The sequence below is a fragment of the Salminus brasiliensis genome, chromosome 9 (genome assembly GCF_030463535.1).
Source record: "Salminus brasiliensis chromosome 9, fSalBra1.hap2, whole genome shotgun sequence".
Classification (NCBI taxonomy): Eukaryota; Metazoa; Chordata; class Actinopteri; order Characiformes; family Bryconidae; genus Salminus; species Salminus brasiliensis.
The window spans coordinates 822,615-834,176 of NC_132886.1; the positions used below are offsets into that span (position 1 = coordinate 822,615).

The 11,562-nt window shown below is 37.6% G+C and overlaps 1 pseudogene; it reads left to right on the top strand.

The window, feature by feature from the left end:
• Window positions 1-6,172, top strand: part of LOC140562045 (uncharacterized) — an 11,568-nt pseudogene extending 5,396 nt beyond the window's left edge.
• The last annotated feature ends 5,390 nt before the right edge of the window (window positions 6,173-11,562 follow it).

Sequence of the window (11,562 nt, forward strand, 5' to 3'; positions counted from 1 at the left end):
AAAGATACACAAATGTATTAAGAAGGAGACAGATAACCTGTAAAATATGTTTTCCTGAAGGCTACTGTTAATACTGTTAAAAAAGAAATCCTAATCTTGTTATATTTACATCTATATGATTGTATGATTACACAAAAAAGGAGTTTACAGTTTATAAAGTACATCTACTGTTTGCCTACATTTAATAAGGTTTTAATGAGCTGATTATTTCCCCATGACCCTCACAGTCCCCCAACCTAAAAATTGAAAACCTGTGGGTAGACTGCAAAAGAGCAGTACAGCAAGACAACCTCAAGAACCTCACAGAACTAGAAGCCTTTTGCAGGAACAATGGGCAAAAATCCCCATAAAAAGAACTGAAAGACTGTTCTTTCAGTTACTAGCTGCCAAAGTAGTGTTAATAAATAATAACCATGTAGGGTAACTAAACTGTTTCTTTGTTTTTTTTTCTTCCTTGTTGTTTTAAAGCTGTAAATGTAAATAATAAAAATGTAAAATAATAAACAATGTCATCTTTATTTTGACTTTTGGAAATATACTCACTTTTCTATTGACAGTAATGAATATTTTAACCAAAGGTGCCCAAACATGGACATTGATAGCATGCCATACTCCAACCTTGGTGCACATTCCAGCCAGAAGGAGAAAAACACATTCCACTATCTAATCCAGCAGGTGGCGGTAATACACTGTATAGCTGTGTTTCCAACTGGCAGAAAATCCACAAGAAACGGGAGTAGACTGGTTTCTTTGCACCATAAGATGGAGAGAAGGCTTCTGCTGTGAAGAAAGAGAAGCAGCGCTACTGGAAGTAAGGAGATGTTCAACCTGTGTGTACTGTTTTTAAAGGCTTCTTGGCCTCTGCTAATACAATGAACATGCTACAACTCATTGGTACGTTTCTTATTTTTTGAAACCCACAACCACTACAACTGGTCATTTTTCCAAAGGCATTTTAGATTTAAGGTTATCTTGCCAAAAATCTGTGTGCTAAGATGGTTTTGGGAACTCCATCTCAGATCAGGATTTATTTTATTTTATTTTATCTAATGCTCTTATCCAAAGTGAATCTTACCCAAGGACTGTTATTGGTGTAGAGGGTTTGCCCAGCTGGGCAACTGATCCCTAGCCTGCAGGGTTTTTACCCACTTAATTCAAAATGAGTAGAATAGCAATCTTAACTCTCCCAACCAGCTCTGTTTGTTGCTTTCACATTCAGTGTTAAATATATTTTCTTTCTTCTTTCACTGTCTGTGCTGTCTTTTCAGATTCATCTGGCAAACAAATGCAGGCAAATCATCCAGGCAAAATAAAAACCCACAACTGCTCAGACTGTGGGAAGGGTTTTAATAAGAAGAATGATTTTCAACGACACCAGCGCATTCACACAGGAGAGAAACCCTATCAGTGCTCAGACTGTGGAAAGAGTTTTAATGTACAGAGTACTCTTAAATCACACCAGCGCATTCACACAGGAGAGAAACCGTATTGCTGCTCAGACTGTGGGAAGAGTTTTACTCTAAAGAGTCATCTCCAGCGACACCAGCGCATTCACACTGGAGAGAAACCATTTCACTGTTCAGATTGTGGAAAAGGTTTTAGAGTACTGACAGCTCTACGATTACACCAGCTTATTCACACAGGAGAGAAACCGTATCAGTGCTCAGACTGTGAGAAGAGTTTTAATAAGAAGAGTAGTCTAATACGCCACCGGCGCATTCACACTGGAGAAAAACCATATCATTGCTCAGACTGTGGGAAGAGTTTTAGGCAACAAGATTCACTTGAAGCACACCAACGCATTCATACCGGAGAAAAGCCGTACTATTGCTCAGACTGTGGGAACAGTTTTGCTCAGCAGAGTACTCTCCAAATACACCAGCGAATTCACACGGGAGAAAAACCATATTACTGCTCAGAGTGTGGGAGGAGCTTTAGTCATTCAAGTACCTTAAGGAAACACAAATGTATTAAGAAGGAGGCAGAAAACTATGAAATATGTTTGCCAAAAGGCAACTGTTAATATTTTATGAAAAGAAATTCTAACCTTCTCTGTTACATGTATACTTATATGATTGTATATGCATTATAATCATACAGAGTATCCTACACCTAGTATATCTAGTGTTATCTATACTTATTGAGGTTTTACCACAACAGGCACAAGCTGAAGGTTTACCATGATCCTCACCGCCCTTTGACTCTAATAGCATTGAAAATCTGTGGTTAGACCAAAAAAATCAGTGCAGATCTAAATTTTACTTTGGACCCTTTTCATTTCTTGTTATTATAAAACTGTAACATTTTATATAAAACATGTCATCTTGCCTAAAATATGAAACAATATTAAATATATATATATAATATAAGGTGCCCAAACTTTTTTTTATTCCACTGTACATGTATAGTATGTTATATTCCAACTTTGGCAGGATCTGTTGTTGGTAGAATGAACCATTTTGTTTTGCACTTTGATTCAGCTTATTGAATTCTATACAGATTCTTACTTGTCCGAATGGCATCATCACTGGGACTGTGGTGCAAACCATTCTGATAGTTGTTACTTTCTTAAGGAGTCTACTTTTTTTCATCATTTGAAGATGTGCTTCAACCTTTAACTGTGGTAAAGGTACACTTCTTGCAGTGTGTACAGAATATGGCCTTGCTACAACCTTATTTTAACAGGCTCTGTTTATTTGTTTTATGTTTTTTGAAAGCTGTACTAATCTGTTCACTCCAGACTAGGCACATCTCTAGTACACTGCATTAGTGCTCAGCTGGCCTAAGCAGTCTAGCTTTCCCCGGGCTGTTCAGCACAATGTCTGATCTTTGTAGAACGTTGTTTGATAGCTGCAAACATATTTGCAATAATTATTGTAGCATCTGAACCTGTTTACATCTTGACCCCACCTTGTGTTTGGCTACTTCTAGGACCATTCTTAAAAAGCATGCTCCTTCCAAATGCCCCCTTTTATTGTGTCATCTACAAACAGTGTTTGTGGCTGGGCTGTTTCTTTTTTCCTGGTTGTGGTGTGTACCTTCTGCTCCCTCCATCTTATTTCTCCTTGTGTTTCTTGCAGCAAATTCTCTTTGCTTCATCCATGCAGGCCTTGTTATCTGCCCCCTTTAGGTGGATGATTTATTGTGCGACACCCCCTTTCTGCTGCTCCATCCGCACTGCCATTTGTAATGTGATTTTTCCAGGATAATTCTTTGTCTTGAATTCTCATAAGTTTATTTTGAATATGCCATTTAACATAGATCTCAGTGTTTTTTGTCTGCTTTGCAGACTGCAAGCAGGCCCGTTTGTGGATCCCATTGTTTTGGTACAAAATATTCCCTGACTTTAGTGTTTAAGTAAATGTCAGACATTCTCTGGGTCGGCTGAAGTTGAAGCTCTTTGGAAGACGTATTTTGTCTTTATGAAAAAAAAAAAACACTTCTGACACCATGCCAATTAATTAGCAGAGAAATTATCACTATTTATTTACAGGGAACAAAGCAACGCTACAAGTCGGTCAATCCACTACCGGCTTTAATAGCTGTTCTTGGGAGGTTACATATTGCAACTAGATTGGCTGGTAAGTACATCACTCATTACCTTGACAGAAACAGGTCAGTTTTTGGTTTCCCAAAGGTGTTTTAAATGTAAGGTTCTCCTAATAATCATTTTGTGCTAGGATGCATTTGGGGAAACCATCTCAGATCACTAACACCTGGTGAGAAAAGTGAAAATAAACTTATATTTACAGCATTATCAAGATTATCATTATTACAGCTTATCAAGAGTGACCTACTTGTGAATCTTGTTACACAGATGAGAGACTGTAGAGTATAAGTGCTCAGATGCTAGAGGTTTACCGTACAGGTCATCTCAAATTACATCATTATAGCACATCACTGTCACAATCATATTACTGTTCAGATTGTGGAAAAGGTTTTAATGTACTGACAGCTCTACAATTACACCATCTCATTCACACAGGAGAAACACCATATTGATGCTCAGACTGTGAGAAGAGTTTTAAGAAGAGTAGTAGTCTAATAAGACACCAGCGCATTCACACTGGAGAAAAAACATATCACCACTCAAATTGTGGGAAGAGTTATACTCAACAAAATAATCTCCAAATACACCAGCAAATTCACACAGGAGTGAAAATGTCTCCTCAGCAACAATGATGAGACAAACTACAGAAACAAGGTGAACCAACTGGCTGTGGTGTGGACAAAACAATCACAAGGTTTTTGTGGACTTCAGGAAAATGCACACCCAGCATGGTCCTCTGACCATCAACAGTACTGCGGTGGAAAGAGTGAGCAGGACCCAGTTCTTGGGAGAGCACATCTCAGAGAACGTGTCCTGGAGCAACAACTACACATCACTGGCCAGGAAAGCTTACCAACTCCTCTGCTTCCTTCACAAGCTGAGAAGAGCCAGAGCCCTTACCACCATCATGTACACTTTCTACAGAAGTGCCATCCTGACCAGCTGCATCACTGTGTGGTCCAGCCCTTGCACTGCCTCCTTTCCACAAGACCCTCCAGCGCATTTAAACTTAGATCCTGCACATCAATAACACACAACTCAATTTCTAATCTGCTGCATATGACACTTTTCATGTGATGTCAATGTCAAAGACCTCTATCTATGTATTTATACACTTACATTCTTATAAATTAGTAGAATACCATTATATTATTGGTGTTATTTAATGTTTAATGTGTATTTAAATATTGATGTTTATTGTTGCACCATGGGTCTGGGAGTAATGCAATTTCAATCCTGTGTGTCTCCTGTACATATTGCAGTTTTGACAATAACATTGACATTGATCTTGAAAACTTTATTACTGCTCAGAATATGGGAGGAGCTTCATTCATTTAAGTACTTTAACAAAACACAAATAAAGAGTGCAGCAGTGTATGTATTGTGAACATGTTTTTACATACAAACTTTATTCTAACAATTAGCAGCCATGCCCTTCTCTAAGCAGCTTGAATATAAAATTGATGTCCAGTATAAGAAAATTTCAGCGTGTTTTCAGGAGCTGTTCCCTCAGGTCCTAATGGAACTAAAAAATGTCAGTTAACCGAAATGGATAGTATGTTATACTCCAAATAGAACAAATTGAAGTCCAGTAGTTGGCAGCAATGCACTAAACAACTGTGTTTCCAACCAGCAGAAAGTTCATAAGAAACAAAAGACCACTGTTTTCCTTACTCCAGAGGACTGACAGGGAGCTTCTGTTTTGGATAAAGGGAAGCAGGAGCTGATCTACTGAAAGTAAGGAGATGTTCAATACACTGTTTTTTGAGAAGTAGGATACTGAATGTGTATGCGAACATGGAAGCAGACTTTAAAAAAATTATATTTGGCCAGGGTTTAATTTACTGTTAGGAAGACATGTATATCTTGGGCTTTGGGTTTGTCCATGCCTAAGCACAACTCTAGTACATGCACATTTTCCCTGCAATTCCCTAACCTGGTATAAAACCTTTTAGTTGAAAACTAATCCTGGTTTCATTATCAATAAATTGTCTCTATGTCAAAGTTATTAAAGGTGTATTGAACTTAACTGCCTAATTGTAAAAGGTAGTGAGGTCCACAGTTTGAAGAATCTAAGATCATGTGTTGGAACTGTGTCATATTAAATATCTCAGTGTGTAAACAGTCAAGAAGCATCTTTAAAAATGTAGTAAGTGTCACATGTAGATAGAGCTAAGTTTGTGTTATATTTTGTCCATCCAAAGCATTTTCTCTTGAAAATGAACTGCAGATTCTTCACATCTTCTAGTTGACATATGATTGTGAGGCAAGTTTGGGCAGTATTCTGCTATAGATTCACTATACATTCACACTGGAGAGAAACCGTATCACTGCTCAGACTGTGGGAAGAGTTTTACTATACAGAGTGGTCTCAGAGTACACCAGTGCATTCACATTGGAGAGCAACCATATCATTGCTCAGACTGTGGGAAAAGTTTTACTCAGCAGAGTAATTTCCAAACACACCAGAGCATTCACACTGGAGAAAAAACGTATCACTGCTCAGAGTGTGGGAAAAGCTTCAGTGATTCGAGTACCCTCAGGAAACACAAATGCAAGAAGAGTGCAGCAGAAACCTTTGTAATGTGTTTGCCAGTCTTAACGTTCCCTATATTGAAATAAATGTAGAGGTAGACAGCATAATGATGGTATTTTATGATTTTTATTGTTTTTTATTTTATGTGTGTATATACATGGATATCAGTGCTTTCAAAAGACTTATTGACTGCATGTTTCATTAGAACAGCATATTTAGTTGTATTTAACGGTATGTATTGCAGTCAGTTTTACAGATAAATAGTATACTGAGATTTATTGCATAGCTTTTTAACCATTTACCACTATTGGTGCATTTTGTCTCAGTGTCTTTATATATTGATAGTGATGTACTGTGAAAATATCTTCACAGCTTAACAATCAGCAGGCATGGGCTCCTCTAAGCAGCTGCAGAGCACTCTAAACATCAGCAGAGTTAGGGGGTGGGTAACTAAGTACCGACCATGCAGGTGCCTAAACGCTTGCTTTGTGCCAATTCTTTTTATTTCCTTTTTGTTATTTTGAAACAGTAAAAGATGGAAATTAAAGAAAAAACCCTGATAATTAAAGAAATAAAGAATTAAAGAAAGGTATTTTTACAGTCCTCTTTTACTGTCTATTCACAACAGCTGTTTGTGCAGGGGTACAACATCAGAAATGACCTGCTTGTGTTAAACACTTTAGTATGCAGCAGAGCCAAAAAGTGACCAAATTCGTGAGTCCAGCTGTCCACATGCAAGTTTCCAAGAATTCAAAATATGCAAAAAATGCTATTTTAATGGGTTATATTTTAAATACAATCCAGCTGACAACCGGTTTTTGCTGATTTTTGGATGGTCTTAGAAATGGGGACTGAAAAGCTGTTCATCCAAGTGGTTAGCCATCTCTTACAGTATGACCAGCATACTGTAGGTGTAATTTGTTTTTGATGGGCCCGCATGTCTGTCAAAATTACTAGCTTAAACAAGCTCATTATTTAGCTGGTCAAACTGCTGAGCTAGTATGGTCAGATATTTATAGACCAGCTAAATGATCAAACTCCTTGAGATGAAAAAAACACCTTGAGATGGTCAGGCTATATTTTCTTTTAGCAGGGTAAATATAGTTACTACAAATTTAATTTGAAAATGTTTAGAGTTGGAGAAGCATAGATGGTTATTTCTCTCCTCCTTCCAGATCAATTTTATTCTATAGATATTGAAACAATTAGAATGACAGAATGTGTTTTCCTGAATTACTTGATGCTAATATCTCTTACAGCAGTGTCTCAATATGTTTGGTGAGACCTCAATGTCACCATGCTTTGTGGAGGACAAAACACACATCACAATTTTATAAATTAGGAGGCATACTAACATATACTAATACGTGTTTGAGGGCATCTCCTTCTAGTTTGAGTATGTGTGACACTACATGCAATTGCACGCTGACTCTTGAGCCATAGATTAGATCAGATCTTTCAGGCTCAAAGATGAAAAGGAAAAGACCATTCAAAATTTAAAGTGTAAACATTTATTAAAGCATCATTTGCAACAAAATGAAAGTGAGGTACAGTATACTGTAGGCTGCCTAGAATTACTAAAAATGTAATTATTCAGTTCCCCTTGATAGGCTTCTTAAAAGACCACAAGTCTCTGTCCTCCTGGCTTCTCCTTTGATTCTGCTCAGTTGTTCTTGATCAGAGGGGAAACCCTGCATATATTGCTTTTTCCAGTGCTCTGTAGAGCACAATCACTGGGAACGAAGATGAGGTGAGGTCTTGTGTCTACCACCAAATGGCTTAGTGGTGCTCTCCCGACCACAGGGAAGCAGGGTAGAGCAAGGTGATACCAACTTAATGGTTCTCTCTCAAGCACCAGGTAGCAATATCAATGAGGTTGCTCAGGGTGCTGTCCCAGAGTGCTAAGGAGAAATCCTTGTCTTTCTCCAAAAGCATACACGTCCCAGGTCAGCTGCAGCCTCTCCACCATAGATTGAAATAATTGCCCTGTCAGAGCACTCCTATCTCTCCCGCTGGGGAGCTGGTCACATGGGTGGAACGTGGACTAGATGGGTTCCAGGTGGGCATGGGCTCTGAATGGGTTTGTCCTTGCATTTTACTGGGACCCATTCTCCACCAGTCTTTCTCCACCAGAAAGCCCATCTTGAACCCATAAATATACACTCAGAAACCAGTACAGGTGCATAGCATAGACCAAAACCAACAAAATGAAATTACATGCAATATTAAATACAATCTAGCCTAGTTTGCAATTTACACTGGCTCCATATGAGCTTAGTCATATAGACATTCAACTGACATTATAGAGAAAGACCATGGGACCCAGTGTTCTCTCAATATGAACACCTGCCTTCTGACAAACATATGTCATAGGTTACTGCTTCGTTCTTCATGCATTTGTGTATTTTTAAAGAATTTGCAGGTCTTCCCACAGTCTGAGCAGTGATATGTTTTTTCTCCGGTGTGTATGTGCTGGTGTTGTTGGAGATGACTTCTCTTGTTAGTATCTCTGTGGAGTGTGCAGGAAGATGAACATTATTTCTGCAATGGAAAAGAAAATGTATTTATGTGTTTATAACTAAATATGAAATAACAAAACAACAGAGTTACATCAGTTTTTTAGACAGATGAATGATAATTTGCCCAGTGCCATTGCTGTATTTGGGGGGTCTAACATTTTTATATGTTGAAAAGGAAAAATCTGCATGGAAAGCCTGGTTTGCAATATAAACCAAATAAGATATCTGGGTATCCATGTGTGTGCTTCTGTATCTGGGCTAACTAGGATAGTTTCGACAAAGGCTACAAGAGCATGGTGAGGATCTGTTGTTCCAGGGATGTGCAGCAAAATAATCTGCTTAATATTACATAAGAGTGTTTCATAGAAAAGGTGATTCTAGCTTGATAAAGGCAGACAGGGCCGATGTTAGTTTGGATGATTTCGTAGCATGGAGCTTTTTTATCAGAAAGGCAGTTTATGATAGAATATGGAAATCCATTGTGGCTGCAGGTTTTAATTCCAAACAAGCTGGACTACACTTGTTTAATCAGTTGGTTTGTATGGCCCTAGGACTAACAGATTTTTGAGCTAATATATCATACATTCTTGATTTATCATTATATTATCTTTTTGCTTATATCTAACCATTCACCAAACATCAAACCAGAAGCTTTGACCACCACAGTCTGACTTAAAAATAATGTAAAATTTGTTGGTGGATGGGCAAGATGGTACAAGAATATAGCAGAACTACACCAGTCCATGTTTTCAAATTGATTTCACTTGCATGAAACTTTGGGACCTACCTGGCCCTGTTTACTTGAACAGCACTTTCAAAGAAAAATAGTATTAACCAAAAGCTAATGGCTAACATTAGCTTATCCAGCTGTATGATGACTGCTACCATGTTAGCTTACACATCCTGCACCCTACTTTTAGTAGAAAATTCTTGTCCAAATGATTTCTGTAATAAAATGACAGAGTAGTAAATACACACTGAACAGCTCCTTACATGAATCAATGCAGCTCCTGTATTTCTCATATTCTTCTTTATATCAAGACTGTTGACACTTCTGTAAAGTGTCTCCTACTGGACAGGAGAGAAGGTGTTGCAGAATGTACATCTACCCATGTATTTTCAAAGATGTTGGAGGCTGTGAGGGCAATTTCATATGCTCATGTTTCTCTAATTCAATCACGCCATACTGCTCCTTTTTTCTCCAAACAAAAGCCTAAAGACTTCTATTCTGAATTTATCAGTCCACAGCACCTGTTACCCAAATGCCTGTGGCTTATTTAGATATGTCTGCAGAGTTTAAAGATTTTTGTTATGAGATTGCAAGTAACTTTCTCTTTCTAATGGCCTTCCCCATGCAGATTATGTTTGTGTAAGCAATGCTGCACAGTGGCATGGTGCAACACCACTCCTGTGTTGGTTAAACCTTCCTAGATTAGAACGTCTAGATTACTCCAAGAACATAGGGGCTTCTCCAAGAATTTAAACATTTCTCAATGCTCTCAGAAGTGTATTTAAGAACTTTTGGGATTCTTCAACATGGTTCCTAAGTGGATAACTTAGTAACTTAGTGGGAACTTCTCTGATATAAACTGTAGCTCTTAGCACATCCTGTAGTTATTTAGAATGGGTTCCACAACAGTGTGTAGGTAAATAGTAGTACTTTGTAAACTTTCAAACTTTTCAAACTTATTTATTGTATTAACAACTATGTCCTGACAAATATTGTTATATGTCTCTGCTTTACATGCTAAACAGTCAAATCTCTTCTCTCCAGTATGAGATATTACACTGCTGATTAACATTTTTACCAGTCTGAGAACCAATACGGTTTCTCTCTAGTGAGAATGAGTTGATGTTATGTTAAACTACTTTGCACACTTAAACTCTTCCCACAGTCTAAGCAGTAATATGGTTTCTCACCTGTGTGAACAAACTGGTATATTTTTAGAGTATAAATATGCACTATATATAATAACACCATAATTCAACAGTGTGTGTTCTTTATTACAATCAAACATTTCCCAATTCTAAATATAAGCTTTTATTTTAATAGGTTGGTATATTACTTGATTAAAAAAGAAAATGGATGGTTTCAAATCTGAGTCATATTTAAATCAGCACAGTTAATTATTGTGTCAGCATTTTTCATGGTTACATTATTACATGCCTTTTATTACATCATATTGTAATAATGTTTAAATCACTATTAAAGCTAAGAATACAAACAAGAAATGACAATTAGATTTTGAAATGTGGAACTTAGTTTATTAATTTCTTCTAGGTGTGGTCAGTAAGGGATATATCAATTACTAACAAAGTTGCTAACAAATAAATAATGAGGTGCATTTATTAGAACTAACAATAATTATAATCTTTTTTTTTATCCATAGAAAATTCAGTTTCCATTAGAAAGAAAGTGTAAATTTGCATGAAGGCCAACATTACATAATCTTAAATATAACAAATGCAACAGATATTTAACACCTCCAACCTTGAGGAGGATGAGCAACAACAACCGAAGACCATGCAAAGTTCCACATCTGTCAGAAAGCTAAGCCTGCAGTGCCTCAGCACAGGCTCACCAACACCGGACAGTTAAAGACTGAAGAAACATAGCCTGTTTTGAGGAGTCTGAAGTTTTGCTGAGGATCACAGATGATAGGGTCAGAAATTGGGGCCAACATTCATGTACCGAACCTGCCTTAGTCAGTCCAGGCTGGTGGGGAATGTTGTGTGGGGAATGTTTTATTGGCACACTTTGGGCCAGTTCATACCAATCATTTCTTGAACACCAAAGACTGTTTGATTATTGTTGCAGATCATCTTCATCCCTTCATGACCACGGTTTACCATTTTCTAATGGCTTCTTCAAGCATGATAATGCACCAGGTCACAAAGCAGAAGTCTCTTACACTGGTTTCATGAATATGATAGTGAGTTCAGTGTCTATCTTTGGT